The sequence below is a fragment of the Ursus arctos genome, unplaced genomic scaffold, assembly GCF_023065955.2.
Source record: "Ursus arctos isolate Adak ecotype North America unplaced genomic scaffold, UrsArc2.0 scaffold_15, whole genome shotgun sequence".
Taxonomy (NCBI): domain Eukaryota; kingdom Metazoa; phylum Chordata; class Mammalia; order Carnivora; family Ursidae; genus Ursus; species Ursus arctos.
In genome coordinates this window covers 42,203,157-42,226,090 of record NW_026622819.1, presented here as the reverse complement: position 1 = coordinate 42,226,090, position 22,934 = coordinate 42,203,157, and the positions used below count along the sequence as shown (strand labels likewise).

Here is a 22,934-nt window from a genome sequence, read left to right as displayed (position 1 = left end):
CCATGCAGAAGATGGTATAAATGTTGTAGAGTCCATCTACTGCCCTAGGGTGCAATCACATAGTGTGTTCCAGCAGATTTGCCCAGTGTTAAACTCCCCATTCCTAATGGACAGCTAATGCTGGGGTTTAGCTTTCAATGACAAAGAGTCTGAGATCAAGAATTTGATCCTATTTGAGCCAGTATGCCTACTATGTCCCTTGATGGGGCACTGCCTCCCAACCCTAGCCTCCCACTTGGTCTCTGAATGTGACCACGAGCTATGCCTTGCTCCCACTAACAGAATGAAACCTGACCGCAGCTACAAATGACCAGACTTACTCCTGAAACCAGCCACAGATTGCCATCTAAACCCTGGGCACAGAACTAGCCCTAACCCCAACCAATACTGGGTGTGCATCAGCCACAGAGTGAGGCTATTCATTAATTCTTGGTCAACAGTTATTAAAGTGCCTACTACGTGCCATGCTCTCTGCTGAGCCATAGGGATATGGCAAGTAATAAAATATCCATGCAAGACAGACAAAAAGTCAATTAATTATAATTTTTTTTATGTATTTACTGTGATGATATAACTCCAACATAAACTCAAGACCTAGTCACAGATTGACTCATAATCCCCAGGCACAAACTGAGTCTTAATTCCAGCCACAAACTGAGCCAGAGCCAAGACTGATTATCTATGCCAACTAAAAATTTGGAGGAATTATAGAAAGAGCTTCTTAGAACCACTTCAGGCAATACTCGGATTAGGTGCCCAATAAAGACCTGACAAGCTACAAAAGCAATCATTCAGTGTGTGGTGATGTGCAGAAAAACCAATAAAATTTTTCAATGATATTGAAACAGACAGAGACAGACAGACACACATGGAAACATACTCTAGTTTAGAAGCATTGGCCAGGAGTGGGTGATAAAGTCTGCTGGGTTCACACTAATTATTAACAGAATACAGAGAATGATATGGAGGAAGAGGACAGAGAGAACTAGAGGAGGCAGAGTTATGCTTGAAAAACTGTCTAGGAAGGTGATGAGATTTGAAGCATCAAAATAACAATCAAGAAGAGAAATTCTACACAGAGAGATCAGCATGTCAAGCTGTAGAGTATAGAAAGCTCACACTGTGTTTAAAAGATGAGATTGACATGCTCGGATTAGAGGATACTATGGGAGCAGGTACATATGGAAGAGTGAGAGGGGTCGTTTTATGGCCAGACTTAAACACCAGGCAGAGGCTCCCAATAGCAAGAGAATATGCTTATACATTCAGCTCAGTTTGGAAAACATTTATTAAGGATCAGCTATGACCTTTTTATTTATTTTATATGCCCAGAACTTAATCTTTCAGTAATACTCAGTTTGGAAGGAACATGAACAAGGGGAGTCAAGCAAGAGAAAAAGGCAAAAGAAGATGATAAGAAGCTTCTGCTGATAATTCTCCATCAATGAAGCCATCCATGACAGTACCATCAAAAACGTGGAAAACTCTAAAAATAGACTTCATTGATTAAACAACCTTGAACTTTCTCATAAAAAGCAATTCTACAGCCTCTGCATTGGAACTATCTGGAGTTGTTGTTTTGACCTCCATCCCTATCCCAAATGTTCAGGGTTACAAAAGCAGTAGTTGCGCCTATGAGGCTAGGGGATAGAGAAACTCATGATGAAATGTTGAAAGAGAGGTAAGTCTTCCTCACTGCTGAACTGAATCCAGCAGGGTGTAAAAACCAGGGAAAGGTCACTTACTAAGCTTCTTCCCCAGATTCCTTTAACTCCAAGAAACTCACCTTGCATATTGTACCCACCGTCCCACTTGGCTCTGCCAAAGAGTCAAGATATAGAGAAAACCAGGAAAAGGATAAAAAAGAGAAACTAATTCACTGCAATTGGGATTAATCCCACTCAAAGCCTCAATCCATGTTAGCAGCTAATCCAGTTAGTACAGCTTTCATGGGGAGATTTGATAAATCCTTTAGCCTCTTGCTGGAACCAGAGTTCCCTGAACAGCTCAGCATTCATGAGGATATCCATCAATAATGCAGGAGATCTGACACTTGTCAGGCTTATCAACACACTAACCAAAACCAAGACCCCACTCAGGGTCAGAGACTTCCCAGACATCACTAGCCCTTGCTGAATCTCATCCTCACAGTTTTACATTACCCAACCCAGCTCTTACATTTTTAATCTTGCATTTCTCAAAAGTCGTTTTATGTGTAATTAAACTATTGTTCCCAACCAGATTGTAAAATATTTGAGATTAAAAATTATGCTTTTAGATTTCTATAGACAATCCCCAGAAATACCCAGAACAGAGCTTGGCACAGAGTGGTAGCTCAAAAAAATATCTGCTAAAATGGGTTATTGATAGCACTACCTCTTAGATAGTAAGACTCAATGCATATATCAGTGACATGGATACTGGCCTCACCCTTCTCTCTAGGTTACCCCAATATGCTGTGCTGCTATCTTGGGCCTCTTGTAATTTCACCTTGTAAGTGGAAATTCAAATTTCTGAATAATCTATAATACTCCCAGGCAAAATTGTACAGATAAAATTCAACTCTAATATTTCCAATCTATGTTTAAAAATATTTTATTGTGGTAAATGTAAATAACATAAAATTTAGCATTTTAACTATCTTTAAGTGCACAATCCAGTGCATCACCACTATGCATTTCCAGAAATTTTCATGATCCCAGACAGAAACTCTGTACCCATTAAACAATAATCCCTCATTCTTCTCTCCCTGAAATCCCTAGTAACTTCTCACTGATTTTCTGTCTCTATGAATTTGCCTATTCTAGGTACGTCATACAAGTGGAATCTTACAATATTTGTCCTTTGTATCTGGCCTATTTCACTTAGCATAATGTTTCAAAGTTTATAAGGTTGGGAGAAATAAACCCCATGTTGTAGCATATACCTTAATTTCATTCCTTTTTATGGCTAAATAATAGTCTATTGTATGTATGTACAATACATGTACATTTTGTTTATCTGTTGATAGAAATTTGGGTTGTTTCTACCTTCTGGCTACTGTGAATTATGCTGCTACGAACACAGGTATATAAGTGTCTGTTCAAGTGCCTGATTTTAATTATTTTCACCTAGGAGTGAAATTGTTGAACCATATGATAAATCTATGCTTGACTTTTTGAGGAACTACTACTAAATTGCCTTCCACAGCAGCTGAACCATTTTACATTCTTAACAGCAAAGCACAAGGGTTCCAGTTACTCCATATCCTCTCTAACACTTGTTAATTTCTGGGTCTTTTATTGTTGTTGTTGTGTTTTTATAATAGCCATCCTAACAGGTGTGATGCTCTATCTCATTATGGTTTTCATTTTTATTGCCCTAATGATTAGTGATGTTGAACATCTTTTTCTGTCTTTATTGGTCATTCATATATCTTCTTTGGAGAAATGTCTATTCAAATCTGTTGCCCATTTTTTAATTGGGTTATTTTGGTTTTGTTGTCAAGTTGTAGAAGTTCTTTACATATTCTGGATGTTAACCTTTTAATAGATATATGATTAGCAAATATTTTCTTCCATTCTGGTTGTCTTTCTGATTTATTTTTAATGCCCCTGTCTTCCTCTTTTCCTCTCACAGATCACATATTCTCAATGCATTTACAGTAGTCCCTGAATACCCAACAAGCCCTAAAGAGTCTTCCTAATAGCATCAGTGCCCCCTAGTTCAGCTACTTTCACCATCATCATCATCATCATCATCATCATCATCATCATCATCATCATGATTATTAGCAGCTATCTCTTATTGTAAGCTTACAATGTGTCTGATATTCTAGAATGAGGTTTAGGTACATCCTCTCAATTTCTCTTTATAGCATTTAAGAAATTCATGCTATCATTATTACCATTGACAAATGAAGAAACAGATTCAAGTTAATGACATGATGAAGAGAACACACATGGTGGAAGGTTTCCAATTAATATTTATCCATAAAGCCTCTCATATCAGAAAAGATTATATCAACTAATTTACAATAAAATGTTAAATGACTTACCTCTAACCAGGCTATCTATGTTATTAAAGGCCATACATTTATCCAGTGGAATTCCTTTCATGATAGAAGTTTCAGGGACAAAGTTAGGGATATTTTTGAGTATTTGGGACATGCCAAATTATTCTTGAAAGGTAATCTCTTGTTCTGCTCATAAGCAAGGACAATTCTTACATATGTCTCCTCACTACTTAACAGGTAAGGAAGAGTCCTCCTCGTTAACAAACTCAGTCAATGAACTACCCTCTGGTAGGAAAGAACTGAGCAAGGTTGAGAAGTTCTCTCAGATTTGCTTCTAGCTGTGTGGCCTCAGTCATTTCAGGTATTACATGGAGACCAACGTTTAGCTGGATTGTCTTCCCCAAGATTCATATGTTGAAGCCCTAACCCCCAATGTGATAGCATTTGGAGATAGGGTCTTTGGAAGTAAATTAGGGTTAGGTGAGGTCATGAGGGTAGGGCCCTGGTCTGATGGGATTGGTGTCTCTCTTTGAAGAGGGAGAGATGCCAGAACTCCTTCACTACACAAGCACGCATCAGGGAAAGGCTATATGAGGATATAGCAAAAAGGCAATAATCTGCAAGCCAGGAAGAGATCTTACCAGAAATCAAATTGGCCAGAACCTTGATCTTGGACATCTGGTCTCCAGAGCTGTGAGAAAATAACTTTCTGTTGTATAAGCCAACTAGTCTATGGTATTTTGTTATGGCAGTCCATGCTGATGACTACATTAGCAATAGAATATTCAAGGTCTTTTCCTTTCTTTCAGGACTTATTTTTCTGTTTGATGACTATGAAATGCCATTCCACCTCTGGGTCACCAAATGCTAGCTCACCTGCCTAGTGGTTTAACACATCCAGGTAAGTGAAGTCAGGAAGACACCAGGTCTGCAAGCTGTGCATGTATTTTATCAATACTGACATGAGTAAAATATCTGTGTCATTGTGATAACTTCCCTCTTTGGATATTGCATGGACTAAACAAGCACAAAATGTGCCTACCACCAACATACTGAAGGGTTTTCCCCTGAGGTCATGTGATTTTCATTTTGCTTCTCTACCCTAAATTCCTATAAAAATGCAGCACCATAGATTTTTTTAAAATAATTTTTTATTATGTTATGTTAGCCACCATACAGTATATCCTCAGTTTTTGATGTAATGTTCCATGATTCATTATTTGTGTATAACACCCAGTGCACCATGCAATATGTGCCCTCCTTAATGCCCATCACTGGCCTATCCCAATCCCCCACCCCTCTGAAGCCCTCAGTTTGTTTCCCAGAGGCCATAGTCTCTCATGGTTCATTCCCCCTTCTGTTCACCCCCTCTTCATTCTTCCCTTCCTTCTCCTACCGAACTTCTGCTATTTTTTATGTTCCATAAATGAGTGAAACCACATGATAATTGTCTTTCTCTGCCTGACTTATTTGACTTAACATAATCTCCTCCAGTCCCGTCCATGTTGCTGCAAATGTTGAGTACCATAGATTTGTAACTAAAACCAAAGGGTTTAAAGTCAGACTCTACCCTTATAAGCTGGATAATTTTGAGAAAGTCATTTAATCTCTCTTGGTCTTATTTTGTTCATCAGTAAAACAGTGGTAACAATAACTGCTAATTATTATTCTATTATGAGGAAAAATATAACAATTCATAGAGTAAAGAGAAGTTCTAATTCTGGTAATAATAGAGTGGCTTGTATTGGACTAACCCAGCTACAATAATAATAATTAACTGTGAATGAAATATTTCTTAAAAAAACATAACCATTTGAGGGCACTGACGGTGATCAAAAGCAGGCAGTAACTGGAGTGTATTCAATCCATGAAAGAAGGAAACTACAGGAGTAAGATCCATGTTTATTTAGCTTTTTCCCGAGGGCATCTCTGGTTCACACAGTGCAGATTCTAGTAGTGCAGCAAAAAGCTGCAGTCTTATTGGCTAAATGTGCCAGAGGATTTCAGTGCTACCAGAGTGGCTAAAAACTGATGAAAAAGATCCAGGAAAGAAGAAACCTAGAGAGTGGGAAGCACTAAAACCTTGGTACAAACGTCTCTCCAATCTTCGGCCAACTCCAGAATAGAACATGTGAGGAGAGGCTCAGTGAACCCAGCTGAAATCAACAGTGGAAGGCAACAGGCCCAAAGTGAGATTTCAGCTACTGCCCACTTCAGAGGAGACAGTGCTTGGGGGTTTAACCATGTTAGAAATGCTTAATAAGTACTTTGGGGAGATTCCTGGGTGGCTCAGTCAGTTAAGCATCTGCCTTCGGCTCAGGTCATGATCCCAGAGTCCTGGGATCAAGTCCCACATTGGACTCCTTGCTCAGCAGGGAGTCTGCTTCTCCTTCTGCCTGCCACTCTCCCTGCTTATGTACATTCTCTCTCTCTCTCTAATGAATAAATAAAATCTTTAACAAAAAATAAATAAGTAAAATAAATAATTACCTTGGACTTTCCATTAATGCTCCCGAAGAGCTATAACATACAGTAAAGGCTCTCAGAATTAAGGGATTCTCACAAGGATTAAGAGCAAATCAGAAACAGACACACTCTAAAGATATAAAATCAGTCCTTCGCAAGTTCAACATGATCACTCAGTAACTTCCTAGTAGGGGAAAAATTTTTAAATATAAAGTATCTACAATGGATCATCCACAATGTGTGAGAAGAGAAAAACATGACCCCAAATCAAGGGAAAAGGCAAGTAATAGAAATAGACCCCCAGAGTGCCCTAGATGTAATTATCAGACAAGAACTTTAATGCAAATATTAGAAATGTGTTCAAAAACTTAAATGAAAAAATATAGTCATAATGAATAAAGAGGGGGAATTATCAAAAGGCAAATTTAAGTTATAGAAAAGAACTAAGTGATAATTCTACAATGACACATGTAATATTAAATATTAAATATTCATTAAATGAAATTAACAGCAGAACGAAAACTACAGGCAAACTTGGAAGGAGATCAATTGAAATTACCCAATTTTAAAAACAGCATAGTATTGGGAAAAGTATGAACAGAGTCTCGATGACCTAAGCAGCCTAATGTGTATAATTAGAGACTCAGAAGGAGATGAAAGAGAAAACTGAAGAAAATACAATTGAAGAAATATGGTTGAAAACTTCCCAAATACTGTGAAAAAAAGATCAAATCAGAGATTTAAAAATCACAGCAAACTCCAAGTACAATCGTATAAAGAAAACCACATATCAGAGTTACACTCCTAAAAGTAAAAGATAAAAATCTTAAAAGCAACCAAGGACAAAAGGCACATTACATACAGAAGATAAAAATATTATGATGGCTGATTTCTCATTAGAGAGAATAGAAACACTATAAGCCAATGGGATGGTATCTTTAAAGCTGAGAAAAATAAAATTGTCAATGTATAAATCTATATCTGGTGAAAACATCCTTCAAAACTAAAGGTAAAATAAAACACACTATTCAGATAAAGAAATGTTGAAAGAATTAATTGCTAGTACATCTGTACATACAAGTGGTAAAGAAATTTTTTCAGGCTGAAGACAGAGGAAATGAAGACTGAATGAAACCTTAGATTTATAGAAATACAGAATACCAGACTGGTAAATATGTGGGTCAAAATAAAATTTAGATATTTATCTTCTTCTAATTTCTTTAAAAGAAAAATTGATGAATTCTAGATTTATATTTTAAACTATAATATTGGAAAAAAATCTTTGCAACTTGAGTTAGGTAAAGATTTCTTTGATACAACAAGAAACATGATACATAAAAGAAAAAATAGATAAATTGGACTTCATCAAAATTCAGAATGTCTCCTCTGCAAGAGACACTAGCAAGCGAATGAAAGAGGACAGATGGGAAATATTTGCAAAATAATGCCTGACAGGAGACTTTTCTCCAGAATATATAAAGAACTTTCAAACCTCAATAAGAGTAAACAAGCCAATTTTTTTTTAATTGAGCAAAAGATTTGAATAGACATTTCAACAAAGAAGACATGTGGATGACAACTAATCACATGAAAACAGGCTCAACATCATTAGCCACTAAGGAAATGTAAATTAAAACTATATGAAGATTCTACTACACATCTATTAGAATGATACCTTCCCCCAGAAAAAAAACAAAAAGAGGCAGGTGCTGGAGAGGATGTGGAGTGTATTCATTCTCTAGGACTGCCATAACAAATTACCACCAACTTGGTGATTTAAAACACAGAAATCTGTTCTCTCACAGTCTGGAGGCTAGAAGTCCAAAATCAATGTGTTAACAAAGACATGTCCCTTCTGAGGACTCTCAGGAAGAATCCTTCCTTGTTTCTTCCTAATTTCTGATCATTGCCGACAATTCTTGGTGTTCCTGGCTTGTCACTGCGTGACTCCAATTTCTACCTCCATCTTCACATGACTGTCTTCCCTTCTATTTGTGTGTCTCCAAATCTCTCCTTATGAGGATACTGGTCATTGGATTTAGGATCCACCCTATTCCAGTCTGACCTCACCTCATTGTATCTGCAAAGACCTTATTTCCAAATAAGGTCATATTTATCAGTACCAGCAGTTATGATGTCAACATATCTTTTGGGGGACACAATTCAACCTGCAATACAGAACAACGACAACTCTAATGCAAAATGGTACAACCGTTTTGCAACAGAATTTGGCAGTTTCTTATAAAGCTAGGTATACACTTACCATATGACTCTAGCAACCCACTCTTAGTCACCCAAGAGAATGAATATTTATGCAGACACAAAACCTCTATGGAAATGCTTACAATAACTTTATTCATAATAAGCAAAACACTTGATGCAATAATACGGATGAATCTCAAAGGTATTGTGCTCAAGGAGAGAAGCTGGTCTCAAAAATTAAATATATGATGCCATTTATATAACATTCTGGAAAAGGCAAAGCTATATGGAGGCTGCCAGGGTTGGAGTAAGAGGAGAATTCAGCTATAAGAGGGCAGCAAGAGGAATTTTTTTTAGGTGATGGGACTGTTGTATATCCTGATTGTGGGGTGGGGGTGGCTACACAAATCTATAGTAGTTAAAATTCATAGAACTATACACCAGTAAAAAAGTCAACTTTACTGTATGCAACTTTAAAACATAATTTTAAAAAAAGAAAGAAACACATTTAGATACCAGTACATACCTACTAGTATGGCTAAAATTAAAAATACCACCACCACCAAACATTGGCAATGATGTGAACCAATGAAACTCTCATGTACTGTTGGTGGGAATATAAAATGGTCCAAACACTCTGGAAAACTATTCAACACTAGTCTTACGTCAAGACCCAGCAGAAAAGAAACCACATATGAACCAAAAGATATATATAAAAAAATCTTCAAAGTGACATTATCTCTAATACCTCAAAACTGAAACAACTATCAACAGGTGAATGGTTTAAAAAAAATATATGGTATATTCATACAGTGGAATACTACTCAGCAATAAGAAAAAGGTATTATTTTTTTAATTAATTATTTTTTTAAAGTTCCATGATTACTTGCGTATAACACACAGTGCACCATGCAATACGTGCCCTCCTTAATACCCATCACCAGCATATCCCATCCCCCCCCACCCTAAAGCCATCAGTTGATTCCCAGAGTCCACAGTCTCTCATGGTTCCTTCCCCCCTCTGTTTACCCCCCCCTTCTTCTTACCTTTCTTCTCCTACCGATCTTCCTAGTTCTTATGTTCCATAAATGAGTGAAACCATATGATAATTGTCTTTCTCTGTTTGACTTATTTCGCTTAGCATTATCTCCTTGAGTCCCATCCATGTTGCAGCAAATGTTGAGAAATTGTTCTTTTTGGTGGCTGAGTAATATTCCATTGCATATATGAGAGAGTGGTCAAGTTTCATTCTTTTGCATGTAGCTGTCCAATTTTCCCAGCACCATTTATTGAAGAGACTGTCTTTTTTCTACTGGATGTTTTTTCCCGCTTTGTCAAAGATTAGTTGCCTAAAGATCTGAAGCCTTTCCCTTAAGATCAGGAACACGACAAGGATGCCCACTCTTGCCACTATTATTCAACATAGTACTAGAAGTCCTTGCAACAGCAATCAGACAACAAAAAGGGATAAAAGGTATCCAAATTGGCAAAGAAGTCAAACTGTCTCTATTCGCAGATGACATGATACTCTATATGGAAAACCCAAAAGAATCCACCCCCAAACTACTAGAAATTATAGAGCAATTCAGTAATGAGGCGGGATACAAAATCAATACTCAAAAATCAGTTGCATTTCTATACACAAACAATGAGACTGAAGAAAGAGAAATTAGGAATCCATTCCATTTACAATAGCACCAATAATCATATGTTATATTGGAATTAACTTAACCAGAGATGTAAAGGATCTATATTCTAGAAACTACAAATCACTCTTGAAAGACATCTTGAAGAAGACACAAAAAGATGGAAAAATATTCCATGTTCATGGATCGGAAGAAATAACATAGTTAAAATGTCTATGCTACCCAGAGCAATCTACACTTTCAATGCCATCCCGATCAAAATACCAATGACATTTTTCAAAGAACTGGAACAAAGAGCCCTTAAATTTGTGTGGAACTAGAAAAGGCCCTGAATCGCCAAGGAATTCTTGAAAAGGAAAAACAAAGCTGGGGGCATCATGTTGCCGGATTTTAAGCTGTACTACAAAGCTGTGATCACAAAGACAGCATGGTACTGGCACAAAAACAGACACATAGACCAATGGAACAGAATAGAGAACCCAGAGAAAGGTATTAAAACCTACAATAATACGGATGAATCTTAAAAACATGCTGATTTAAGGAGCACCTGGGTGGCTCAGTTAGTTAAGTGTCCCGCTCTTGATTTCAGCTCAGGTCATGATCTCAGGGTCATGGGATCGAGCCCCACATCAGGCTCTGCGCTCAGCAGGGAATCTGCTTCTCTTCCTCTCCCTCTGCCCCTCCCCCTGTTCATGCTCTCTCTCTAAAATAAACAATTTTTTTTTTAAAAAAATGCTGATTTAAGAAGGCCAGACTCAAATTCTAATGTACTGTATGATTTCACATAGATTTAGTCTTTGAACAGGCAAAACTATCATTGGTATTAGAAAGTGAAGCAGAGGCCGAGTTTGAGAAAAACTAAGATTGTCTGGCATGCGGTACACAGGAACTCACTGGGATGATGGAAATGTTTTCTATTTCTTGACTGGGATCATGGTTACATGCGTGTAAATACATATGTATTTACCAAAACATCAAATTGTACAAGTATCATTTGGGGATTTCACTATACATACGTTTTATTTCCATAACAAATATATAATATGCACACAGTAGAAAACTCAGCAACTGTGCTTTGGACATAGTTAGCACTCAGTTTATGCTACCTGCTTTATTGGAGTTGTCTACCCCTGCCACATTCACAGCTGAGAAATGGGATCTCCTGGGGATAGTGACATGGTCTCTTTACATTTGCTTTTCGGTGTTTTTTTTTTTCTTAAGATTTTACTTATTTATTTGAGAGCCAGAGAGAGCATGAGCTGTGGGAAAAGCAGAGGAAGAGGCAGACTCCCCACTGTGCAGAGAGCCCGATGCGGGGCTTAATCCCAGGACCCTGGGATCATGACGCCAGCCGAAGGCAGACGCTTAACCCACTGAGCCACCCAAGTGCCCTGATCTCTTTACATTTGTATTCACATTCAGTGTCTAGCATAATGCTGACATTCCAAGTGATATTTGTTGAATGAAAGAATGAATGGATTCAATACATGCAATATCAGAATTACAAGTGAAGGTCTTCCATGCTAACCACCCATTCAATGCATAAAAACCCCTCTGCTCTCAGCTTTCTTGTATGAAGTTACCTAATCTGGGTTGTACTTTCACCACAGCAGGACAATTATCATTTCCTCAGGCAAACTATTTCATTGTTGTCCAGTTTAGGTTGAACAAAAAATCCCTTTCTCTAATATTTACGTCTAGGCCTACCAGGGGACCTCACAGTATAATGACACACTCTCTTCCTCATGGCAGGGGTGCCTGCCGTTGGCCATGCGGGAACAGTGAACAGGGCTAGGATGAGGCTGAGGTAGGTGAGGCACTTGCCTCAGGGGCCCTATCTAAAGAGGAGGCAAAAACCCAGTAAACAAGACAAACAGTATCTTCACGTGATATTCTCAGAAATCAAATAAGCAAACTACAGCCCGCAGAGCAAACCACAGTCCCCCAGGGCAAACCTTAAAAAGCTTAATGAAGATTTTCTCTCAGGGCTGAACCACAGGATTACATTTCAAGCTTCACCAAACCATAGCCTATTTTTTTAAGGGATATTTTTGTTTGTTCTTTAACAACCGAGAAACTAAGGCCTCCTATGCCGGCATAACAAATGAATCCACCTCCCAGCATGCCCTGAAGGCGGCTTTTCCATCAAGCAAACTTGAAGTCAGTCTTCTAGTGATCAAGGAGCCTCAAGAATTATAATTTGCCTTTTCAGAAAGTGACAAAACAGACCTCCTGGAGCAAAGATGTCCTTAACCAGCTGTGATGTTACCTAGCTGCTTCCGGAGAAACAAAAGAGGAGGTGGGAGGTTCAAATCCAGACAGTATTTGCTGCTTTATTACCCTCCCCCATCCTTTAACTTTCTCCTCTTTCATTCATTACAACCTACAGCACAGGGCTCCTCAGAACTATCCTTCCTTTAGTGCCTGCCAAGTGCTGGACACTGTGCTTGGTACTTGTCATACCTATTTCTTCACCTTCATGACAGCCTTGCAAAGGAAGCCCTATTGTTTACTTTGACCTTGTAAGACTCAGAGATGTGAAGTGTCTGTCTATCCCAAGGTCACACAGCTTACTTTGGTGGTAGGGCTAGGAGTCAAATCTGTGTTCCTCTAAGGTCAAAATGGTGCACTCTTCAACATGCCCCACATTGACAGCCTTGGACCTAGTTCCTGCAGAGGTAATTCTCCAACTTCATTTACATGTCGTCATCTTGATTTTGCTGGATCTGTGTATCATTACCATAATCTGCACTATTATAGACATAAGATTCTTTTATAAATCAATTCATTTTTTAGAATAAATTTTAAATAGAACTGAAGTAAAATTTTGAAGACACTTTAGATCAATTCATGAATTGAAAATGAGTATCATTTGTCATACGTGCAAAATAGAGACAAGGAAAGAAACACAATGTCATTAAGTTCTGGCCAGGCACTCTTGCCTACCAACAGCTCTGACCTTGAGACCTGTACATTCTGCTAAAAAAGGGGATAGAAGCAAGTGCTAGAGAGGTGTTAAGGTCAAATTAGAATCCAACAGAGACTTTTCCTTTAATGGGATCAGAAGAATGAAAAAAAATTAAAAAGAATTACTTTTTTGGAGCTCAAATCAATGTTACCTAATTCCATGTCTGGGTGACACCAAAATTCACCTTGAGAATCACCAGTGGCTGATGTTCCTCACACGCTCAAGTACCACAGAATCTTTTGGATAGTTGTGCAGTGTCTTACCAACAATACTTTCCCTCTCGGTCACCATGACCAAAGTCCTCAGGATGACAGGAAGTTGGGAGACCCATATGGTTGTCTGGTCTCTACCATGCACCAGCTATAGGATCTGAGACAAATTATAGAACCTCAGTTTCTTTCTTTTCTTTCTTTCTTTTTTTTTTTTTTTTTTACATTACGTGGGGCTTGAACTCATGGCCCTGAGATCAAGAGTCACCTGCTCTACGAACTGAGCCTGCCAGGTGTCTCTGAACCTCAGTGTCCTTACCTGTTAAGAAGAGAACTATTCTTTCTTTTATTCTATAATCCCTTCCAGATCTAAAATTCTCTAAATTTAATCTCATCTTGCCATTTATATTATTTTTCCCAAATTCTTTTATTTAAATTTTACTCTTATGAACTAAAGCTCTATGGCCCTCATATTTGTCTTTGGTATAGGACAAATATAACTTACATGGTAAGATTTGAAAACCTTAATAGTTATCAGTCTGTCTAATTGCTTTAGTTTATGACTTAAGTAGAACGTCCTTGGGTATAAATTCACTATTCGATTCAAATATCACAGAGAAAAAGTACCCAGAGCCAGACAAATGAGTTCTAGAACTGGGTCTGCCCCTCACATGTCTATAGGACCTTGGGCTAGTATCTTACCCTCTATGACCCTGTGCCTTATATAAACATATGTGAATAATGCTTACCCTCTCCTACTTTACAGGATTGTTGTGGGGATAAAATGATCTCACTGATGAGAAAATACTTGAAAAAAAGAAACCCAAGTTCAACATGTCATAGGATTATTCTTACTGTCAAATGAGATAAGAGCTGTGAGAGCACCTTGTTAGTCTTATATAAACTGTCAGTTGACCTTGTACAGGTCAGTTAGTCTCTCTTGGCCTGTTTTCTTATTTAAGTAATAAACCCAGTTAGGCCCCTTTTATCACTAAAATTCTATAGTTTAAGGATTGATTTATTGTCAAATATGATTACTGTTACCCCCACAACATATCACAGTCAGGATCACAGAAAAATAGACAAGAAAGACCAGTGCCCATAAGTTCTGGGTTTTCACGTCAGCTTTGCCACTCCCTAGGGTTGTTGTCTTAGGCCGGTTCCTTTCCCTTTCCAAGTCTCCACATCTTCATGAGTAAAAAGAAAAGTTTTTGGGCTAAATCACTGTGGAATAGACCTTTGTTGTTTATGCCTCTCTAACATCTTTCTGTGATAACTCCCCGCTGCTCTTCCGGAGAATTAGCCCTACCCTAGTCCTCACCCATGTGGTCCATGTGGCACTAACCCCAGTCCCTGGACCTCCATGACCCCTGGAACATACGATCAAGGCCTGATCAATGCTGGTTCCATTTTCCTGGCCATAGTGATTAACTCAGGGAGGTGCATTCACCCAAAATGGTTCATTGAAACCATCCTAGATTCTGCTGGAACTCTTAGGAAGAAACTTTTTTGCTAACAGGATTGTAAACCATAGCAATAATACAAATCTGGAGTCTTCCGGGTAGTCATCTGTCTCCCACATGGGAAGAGGCTTCCTGAGAATGACACCAATTCAGAGGAAAGCAAAGAAAAATGGGGGATCCCTGATGACATCATCTGGGTTCCCAGATCCAGCCCTGTTTGAGGATGAACACCCAAAGTTGTCTAAGCCTCTAAATTATCTTTTCAGCTAAAGCTAGCTCGAGTTCGTGTCCCATGCAACTGAAGGAATTCTGACGGGTACAAAGAAGTTCTCAGACTCACCCTGTAGAGTCCTGGAAGTTCCCCAGTGGGGCCTTGGGGGCCCCTGAAGTAAAGCTGGGGCAGGCCAAATTAACTGACAGGAGGTAGGGCTCACGTGCCCCATTTAAACAGACCACCCTCTCCTTTATTGGTTTTACACACTGGGTGGGATTTGTTTTGAGGGCAGTTTCCAAGAACACTTGAATTCATGGTTTTCTGAAGAGCTCTCTTTCTGGAAGCCAAAAGATGAACCTTTAAGAGGCAGGAGTTCTTTTTTTTTTTTTTTTTAAGATTTTATTTATTTATTTGACAGAGAGGTAAGACAGCCAATGAGAGAGGGAACACAAGCAGGGGGAGTGGGAGAGGAAGAAGCAGACTCCCAGCAGAGGAGCCTGATGTGGGGCTCAATCCCAGAATGCCAGGATCACGCCCTGAGCCGAAGGCAGATGCCTAACGACTGAGCCACCCAAGCACCCCATGAGGCAGGAGTTCTTGATCTTAACCCTTCCTAGAGTAGGGGACAAAACTCAAAGGCCTAAAAGGGGGAGAAGAAAGGACTGTCAATAACTAGAAGTTCTCTTTCCCTGTTTAAAACAAACAGTCCAGTTTAGCGCAGCTGATAACGACCACATCAGCCCAAAAGTGACAGAAATTTTGGCTTGTTAAGAGAAGACAGATACCTGGATTTTTACATGGAAATCTGATTTTAGCTCTTAGCAACTAATTCAGTACAATTTTAAGTTACCTTTAAGCCAAGCAAGATATATCTGCAAACTAAATTCAAAATGTGCATCATGATACTTCTTTACTGAGCTCAGAAAAACTCTTCAGTGGGTCTCAGAGTTCCATGACAACATATGACAAACTTAATATGCACGTGCACATATGTGTTTTCCTGGGGAGAGCTCCAGAGTTTCCAATTAGACTCTTTTAAGGAACTCCCCGGTCCAGAAAAGGTTAAAAAGCCCTGATTGACCGAAAGAAGATTACCCCAGAAGCGTTTCCAGTTGTGAGTATGCATGTGAGATAGACCACTGTCTCCCCAGTATTCTTTTCTTTCAGAGCTAAAAGGTCAATCCCTCCTCTCTTGTTTCCCTCACTCTCCCCTCAATGAGAAAGAACATTATATTACCATCAATTGTTACTGTGCTCAGCCAGCAGAGAAATAAAACGTTCATGGGCTGTTAATCCAGCTTTAACCCTCAGGAGAATTTGCCTCTGCCCACCCTGGGACAAGCAGGTCACAGAGATACACACTTCTTCTTGGTGGAAGGCAGGGCCATTGCGGGACTGGTGCCCACCAGCTGGTGTTAGGGAGAAGGTCATGTCCACCCCCCTCCTGCGAGCAACTGACACCAGACGAGACTCATGTGTTGCCTCACACTTTTGCTCACTCACTCATTCATTCATTTACCAAGTAAGCGCACTGAAGACCTCCTGTAGACAGAACTGTGCCAGGGCCCAAGAATATAGACTCTGTCCCGGTGTTTGAAATCACAGCCAAATAATTCTTTATTTTTGTAATAGGCTTTTCCGTTTACTCGGCAGACTCACTCCTAAGATCTCATTTGATCTTCACTATTGCCCTTGCAACCAGCAAGGACAGGGAAATTATTCTCATTTTACAGATAATACCGAAGCTACAGAGGGTTAAATCAGAGCCAAAGTAAACGTTGAGACAGGCCTAATGTTGCTGTTAGCCTAAATCAAAAAGCTGTAAACTCCATAATAACAAGAGACATGATTCCTGCCCAATGTGGCAGTATTATGAAGGTATCAAAACTCACTTACCAGCTTTAGAAAAGAAATTTTAAAAGAAATTTGCCCCAATTGAGCATGAGAGCACTGGCCATCCATGGGAGGTCAGGAAACAAAGAACAAGGGCCTCGGAGATTTCATCCCCATTCTCTGGGAGAGAAATTATTACTGTGGTTGCTATTAATAACTACAACTTTGTTTGAACACTTACTTACTCTAGGATAACCCATTGTTCCAGATTGCCTAGTACTAGGGAGTTTCTCAGATAGAGGACTTCCACTGCCAAAACCCAAGATAGTCCTGGACAAACTGGAAAGGTTGGTCACCCTGCCTCTGCCAGACATAGCGTGAGAGCATTCCGTGTGTCCCCTCACTCCTTCTTCCGGGAACCCAAAGCAGAGGTCAAATGAGCCTCACTGAACAGATGACAAAACTGATTTCCTAGAAGGTGAAGTGCCTGAGTTAAGCAGCAGAGCCAGGTTTAAACCAGGTTCATCTAACCCAAAGTCCTGACCCTACCCCGAAACCTTAAAATGCTAGCTCCTTGGAGGTAAAAATTGATTCCTTTCTGTTGAGAGAGAGAGAAGAGAGAGAGAGAATCTCAAATCATCTGATGACATTTAACATAAAACAAAAAAGAACTGTGCATGAAATCCTGGCTACGAGTCTATCCTTGCACCACTGATGATGGAATTCCCTGCACTGCACTGCGAAGAGAGACCAGACTCGAGGTAGCAAGAGGGGCGGGGCGGGGGGGGGCAGGGAAAAAGCAATATTCTGTGCTATCCTCCACCTGCTCCTATCATGCAGTGTAGCGCCCATTACACGGTCCTCACTCACTAAAAATATCTCACCCAAAGCCTGTTGAAATCCTGAGTGAATGTTAAGATTCTTTGGGCTACGGAGAAATGCTTTGGCCACCTTCATTTCAGTGCACAAGCTCTACCCATTAATGCCTAGTTTGAATTAAAAATATGTATGTATTTATATATTTTCCCTGCTAGCATCTAAATTGTTCTTCAAAATGAATAAACTTCTATTCCTATCCTCATAAAATCAACTTCCAGTGCCTGGGTTCTATTAATCTAAAGCAGCGTCCTTCCTCCCCCTGACACACATAGACACCAGCTTCCATTTTATTTTCATCATGGCAATTATGTAATGGGGAAGGGAAGGAGGGAGACAAGGAGGGGAAGGGTGAGAGGAAGGGAGAGAGGGAGGGAGAAAGTGGGGAAGGGAGGAAGGAAACAGACCTGCAGATATGTCATGTGTTTTATTTTTTGCTCTACCACTTCACAGGGGAAATAATCAGATTCAAATGAAATCATAGCTGAGATGCCTTTCATGCAACCAGTAATAATAATAAGCTTATACCTGTGAAGAGACGCTTAATATGAGACCCTAATTAACTAAAAACCAAAACAGCCTGCAGTTCGTGATGCTCTCTCTCCTTCATTAGCACAGGTAACCCAGTGGCAAAGAAAAGACTTGTACTTTACAGATGAATAAACCCAAACTCTACTTCAAACCCTTCTTTTTGCTAAAAGACTAAGACTAGAGCAGTGCGCTTGCCCAGTGCCCTAAAGGCCATGCTTATTAAATATCCATTGTGTTTCTTAATGGGGGTTGGGGGTATTGTCATTTTGGATGGAACCTGTCGTTGTTTTTGTTGTTGGTGGGGCAGGATTATTCCACACATCACAGGAAATGGCATCGCTGACCTTTTGTCTACTAAATGTCAGCAGCGCCCCCTCTGTTGTGACCAACCAAATGGCCCCAACAATTCCAGATGCCCCCTATGGGGAGGGGCAATAATGCCCTGGCGAAGAACCCCGCCAGGACAACAGGCATAAGAATGGTTAACAAGCTATTCAAGATCTTCACCACAGGCCGCCCCCCGTGCATTGGAAGAGCCTTATCCCATCATACCCCAGGTCCTACTCTCCCTTACCCATTCCACATTCACTGAGCAGTCACCCTGTGCCAGGCACTATTCTAAGTGCTAAAGACACACCAGTGAACAGGAAAGACAATGTTCCCACCCTTGTGGACATTCTAATGAAGTCAGGAAAGGCAGGCAAAGATAAGGCGAACTCAAAAATAGATTATTTCAGGGAATGCTATGTGTTAGCAGGAAAAGCTAAAGACGTAAAAAAAAAAAAGTGAGCTGCCAGGTGAGGGAAGGGAAGTGATTATAATTGGCAGGATGATCAGGAGAGGTGCCCCTGAGGAGGTGACCTCTGCGTCAGGAGAACAGCCATGCAAAGAAGGGGAAGAGAGTCCCAGGAAAGAAAAGCAAACACGGAAGATGTGAAACTAGAAAAGTCTGGCAGAGCAGGGCCAGCAAGAAGGACAGTAAGGCTACAGCAGAATCAACAGGGCAGAAGTAAGGAGATGAGGTCAGAAGCATTGGCAGGAGACCAATCAGGGAGGGTCTCATGCTTTCTCAGGTTATTTCACACCTCCATGTCTTTCCTCTAGCTCTTCCACCTGCCTGGAATGCCCTTCCCATTCCTGCCACCTTGAAAACTTGGTTTTGTAATTTCCTCTGTAAAGCTTCCCCTGATTTCCTCAGGTTTCAACTAACGGCCCTCCTCTTTCTTGCTTCTACTATACTTTGTACATACTGTGCTTGATGGGTAAGGGAACCCATTCTAGAGTGAGAGCCCCTGGAGTCATAATAGCTCTGCATCCTTGGGCAAGATACCCAACTTCTTTCAGCACTGGTTTCCTCCTCCTCGAACCTAGAGAAAATATTAGTGCCCTTGAGTACTACTGAGTTAGTGTGAGGATCAGAGTTAATATAAGTGCTCTGAACAGTGCCTTACACCTAGGAAGGGTTCATTCCATGTTGTTATAAAACACTCTGTTACATTCTTGCATGTCCATGTCTCTCTAAATAAATTCTAATATCCCTTGAAGGCATGATATGAATCAATTGTCTTACACATGTGTCCTCCATAACTAATACTGTGCCTGAAACACAGCAGATGTCCAGTAAAGATGGTAGCAGGGAGGGAGAAAAGGAAGAAAGGAAGGCAAAGGATTAGAAAGCAAGAGAAGAATGGCCTTACACTTTTCAGAGTGTTCTCACATCACATGGCTTATTTCATGTTCATAGCAACTCAGTGAGCCTGCAGAGAAAGATTTGTTTGTCCCATTTCACAGATGGGAAAGTTGAGTTCCAGAAAAGTGAATGACTTGCTCTTCACAGTGAATGACTGAGTGCAGAGGGCTCACAGCATACATGGCTCCAGCTAAAGCACAGGAAAGCCTCACTGGCAGGAAAAACAATCACTGGAGTCCTCCTGTTTGTAGAGGGCTTTGTGTTTATGAAATAAATCAACACAAACACTGTTGAAACTTTGCCACATCCCATTGGAGTGATCAAAGGGGACTCTTTCCACCCTGCAGGAAAGGAGGATGGGGTCCAGATAGCTTAGGCCTCACATTTCATTAGCATTAGGACTAGAACTAAATCCCAGGGTTTCTGACCCCCCATTCCAGTGCTCCCTCCACTCTAACACAGTTCGCCCAGGCAGAGGGACCAGAGACCCAGCCAGATGTTCCTAGGTTTTCTTTGGACCTTTCTTCCCCAACTGTTTGGTCCTCTTTCCTCAGTGCCAATAGCCCATATCCATTTTTAAACATAATAAAATAGGAAAAATATTTATTGTCTAACTAATATCTGGGTGATATTCAAAAATGGTCAGAACTGTATTCCTGAGCCAATTGCTATTCTAGGCACAGTGACTCACTGGTGACCTTGGACAAAAAAGAGGTAAACTTTATTCCTCTGATAAGTTTCCATTTCTCAAAACCCAGAGTCACAAGCAACACAGTTTCTGACAAGATTTCCCCATTGTCCAAAGCCTATATGAGCCCTCCAGAGAGAACAGATCCAGGCCCTCTACATTTGACAGATTTTGACAAACCTATTTCAGGCTGAAGCTACCAACTAGAAATATAACCTGGAACTGATTAGTCTACTGAGTTGAAATTTAAGTGGCTTTCCCAAGATCTCTTAGCTAATGAGTAGTGCAGGTATGACCAGGACATACCATGTGATTCCTAGTGTGAGGGTAATGGCAGACTCACCTGACAGCTTCTTTGTTAGGTGTGCCCAGAAGAAAGCACACAGAATCTTCTAGAGCTTCCAAATACCAAGGGATCACAAGCCTGAGAGGCCAGTATTGACCTAGTAGAAGCCAACGTTCAGATAAAAAAGGACTAAATGGACTTGACTTGTCCCTTTCTCAGTATGTAAAATAACTACCCCCAAATTAAATGCTACATGGAGAACATTCCTACAGTTGTTCAACCAATATTTATTTATTGTTTATTGAATTGAGTACAGTGTTAGGTGCCAGGCAAACATCTTTGAACAAAAGCTTCCCTTGGAGCTTATAGTCTGGTCAAAGACGCAGGCTTCAAATAGACAGTCACAAATAATTATTGAACTATAGTTGGGCTAAATGCTGTAAAGTATAGGAGCTAAGGGAGTTGATAACAGGAGACCTGCCCAAGTCTGGAGGATAAAGGTGGGCTTCTCTGAGGAAGTTACACTGAAGCTGAACCCAGAGAGATAAGCCAGAAGGAGGAAAGAGCTTTCTAGGCAGAGGGAACAACATGTACAAAGCCCCTGAGGCATGAAGAAGCATGGAAAAACTAAGACATTGAAAGTAGATCTTCATGGATGGAGAACAGGGTAGAGGTGTGGAGAGGTGAGATGACAATAATGAAGAACACAGAGTTTGCATGACTGAGAAGCTAACAGTAAAGGAAGTAAAGGATGGGGGCTTTAATCATGACTATGCCTTCCCAAGGAATATCAGCCCGCCCACCCCAAATGGAAATACCTGGATGAGCCAGGCCCTGAGCCCTCATCAGGTGCATTCCCCAGGGAGTGATTAGAAGGCACTAGAGTTCATGTGCTCAAGGATAAAATATAGAAGAAATAATTTCTCAGAAGGAAAGAAGGAAGGAAGAAAAGGGAAAAGAAAAAGAGAGAAAGAGAAAGAAAGAAAAAGAAAGAAAGACAGAAAGAAAGATTTCTCAGTACCCCATCATTATCTTTCCTAGAACCAGAGAAAACCAGTGTCCAATGTGATGACTTGACCTAGTAAGAGCCTTTAAATACACTCAATTCAGTGATGCAAAGTCCAAATGTTCCGCAATTGACAAAACCAAAGCCAAGTAGATCTTTCTTGGTACTTTTGCTTTCAGTTCCTAATCCCCAAAGACACAGACATTTTACCTCTACCTGGCTTTTTTTGTTTTTAAAGATCTACTTATTTATTTGAGAGAGAGGGCACGAGCAGGAGGGGCAGAGGGAGAGGGAGGGAGAATCTCAAGCAGAGTCCGCACTGAGCGAAGAGCCCCATGTGGGACTTGATCTCAAGATCCTGAGATATCACGACCTGAGCCGAAACCAAGAGTTGGACACCTAACCAACTGTGCCACCCAGGAGCCCCTACCTCTACCGGATTTTTTAATGACAATTACAGAAGACCAGAGTGGAAAAAAACCTTAAAGGCTTAATGATGATGATTTCATAGACCAGCATGTTATACATATACATATATAGACATATGCATGTGTATATATACACACGTGTATGTACACATACATGCATATATGTATATTTTCTCTTAATATATGTATATATTTTCTTAACTGGTCTAGCATTCCCAGCTATTATTTTGTCAAATAAAGACATTTTAAAAACAAAAACAAAAAAATTTCCATCTGTGTATCACCATCACTGCATTGAAAGAGGGAGGAGACAGTTTGACCAAAAATTTCAAGAAAGAAAGAACATAAACTTAAGAATGAATAATATTTCCTCAGAAAAAAGAAATGACACATTCACACCAACATTTTCACCGTAGACGGGCAGACCAGCCCTG

At 40.0% G+C, this 22,934-nt stretch overlaps 1 long non-coding RNA gene across 1 annotated transcript in view; it reads right to left on the bottom strand.

Annotated features, from left to right (window-relative positions):
* LOC113263985 (uncharacterized) overlaps positions 1-22,934 on the bottom strand; it is a 389,471-nt gene that overhangs the window by 28,098 nt on the left and 338,439 nt on the right. The gene's annotated exons all lie outside the window — the stretch shown is intronic.